The following is a 1,979-nucleotide window of genomic DNA, read 5'->3' as shown; positions in this document are numbered from 1 at the left end:
CCTCACAGCCCCAGCCCGCCCCATAACCAACCCCATAACCTCTGCCAGAGGCGCCCCCCTTATCCTGCCCCACATCCAGCCCCACACCCTGCCCCATAACCACCCTATAAACCGCCCCACGGACTCCCCACAGCCCCACAACTGCCCCATAGCCCCCCCCACACCCTGCCCTAGAGCCCCCCCATTCCCACCCCCCCTCACAACCCCTCAATCCCCTCCCCCTCTCTCCGTTGCCCTTTTAAGGCTCCGTTGCCCCCTTTAAGCTGGCCCCCCTCACCCCCCCTCCAAGTGCCGCCCCTCCCTCCCGTCCCCCCTCTCACCCCCGTCTGGACCAATCAGCTCCGAGGGGCGTGGCCGCGGCGGGGGGAGAGGGCGTGGCTTGCCCGGACGGGGGGCGGGAGGGGTCAGTCCGCGATCAGCTGCGGGAGCGCGGGGAGGTGAGGGGAGGGGGACGGGCAAAGGGACCCCCCCTCAAAGACTCCCCAGGACCGAGAGACCCCCCCGGGACCCCCCCGTGGGGAGGGGTCTCCATGTGGGGGGGGTCCCGTGAGGGTTTGGGGGGGTCCCCGGGGGGGTCCTCGTTGTGCTGGAGAAGTTTGGAGCCGTGAGGGGGCTCCTCTGGGGGGGGTCCCGTGAGGTGGGGAGGGGGCGCTGAGGGTGGAGGGGGAATTTGGCTGAGGGGGGGCACCCATGGGCGAGGGCGGGGTCCTAAAGGGGGGTTTGGGTGGGGGAGTGAGGTTGGGAGGGGCTGAGGGTGATTTTCGGGGGGTCCCGTGAGGGAACGGGGGGGGGGCCCGTGGATGAGGGAGGGTCCTGAGGGGGATTTTGAGGGGTCCCATGAGGGAGGGGGGTCCTGAAGGGGGGGTCCTGAGGGGGTTATGGAGTCATGAGAGGGGGTCCTGGGGAGTTACGGGGTCCTCGGGAGGGGTCCCATAGGTGAGGGGGAGTCCTGGGGGGGGGGTTATGGGGTTATGGGAAGGGGTCCCGGGGAGTTATGGGGTCCTTTGGGGGGTCTTGGGGGGGGTTATGGGGTCATGGGGAGCGATCCCATAAGTGGGGGGGGGTCCTGGGGGGCTTATGGAGGGTTATGAGGTCATGCGTGGGGGAGATTCGATAAATGGGGGGGGGGGGGTCGCATGCGTGAAGGAGGGGTTCTGGGGGGGTCTGAAGGGGGTCCCATGGGTGCGTTATGGGGTCCTAGGGGGGGTCCCATGGATGAGGAGGGGGTCCTGGGGGGTTTTATGGGGTCCTGGGGGGGATATGAAGGGGGTCCCATGGGTGAGGAGGGGTCCTGGAGGTGTTATGGGGTCATGGGGAGGGGGTCCCTTACATGGAGGGGGTCCCATGGGTGAGGGGGTGATAATTGGGGGGGTTATGACGTATTTGGGGGGGGTCTTGAGGGGTTTATGGGGTCCTGGGGGAAGTCATGGGGTCCCATAAGTGGGGAGGGGGTCCCATAGGTGGGGGTGGGGTCCTGGGGGGTTATGGGGTCATGGGGGGGGGGGCATGGAGAGGGTCCCATAGGTTGGGGGGTGGTCCTGGGGTCCTGGGTGGGGTCCCATGGGTGAGGGGGAGGGTCCTGGGCTGGGTATGGGGTATTGGGGGGGGGGTCCTATGGGTGGGGGGTGGTCCCTGGGGGGGTTATGCTGTCATGGGGAGGGGTCCCATAGGTTTGGGGGTGGTCTTGAAGGGTCTTATGGGATCCTGAGTGGGGGTCCCATGGATGAGGAGGGGTCCTGGGGTTTTGGGGGGGGTCTTGGGGGGGTTATGGGGTTTTGGGGGGGGGGTCCTGGGGGGGGGTTATGGGGCTTTGAGGGGTTCCCATGGGTTGGGGGGGGGGTCCTGGGGGGGTTATGGGGTTTTGGGGGGGGGGGTCCCATGGGGGGGTTATGGGGTCTTGGGTGGGGTCTGGTCCCAGGTCCCATAGGAGAGGGGTCCTGAGGGTCCTGGGGTCCTGAGTGGGGGTGGTCCCATAAATG

The sequence above is a fragment of the Zonotrichia albicollis genome, chromosome 38, assembly GCF_047830755.1.
Source record: "Zonotrichia albicollis isolate bZonAlb1 chromosome 38, bZonAlb1.hap1, whole genome shotgun sequence".
Taxonomy (NCBI): Eukaryota; Metazoa; Chordata; class Aves; order Passeriformes; family Passerellidae; genus Zonotrichia; species Zonotrichia albicollis.
Note: the sequence above shows the minus strand (reverse complement) of the source record.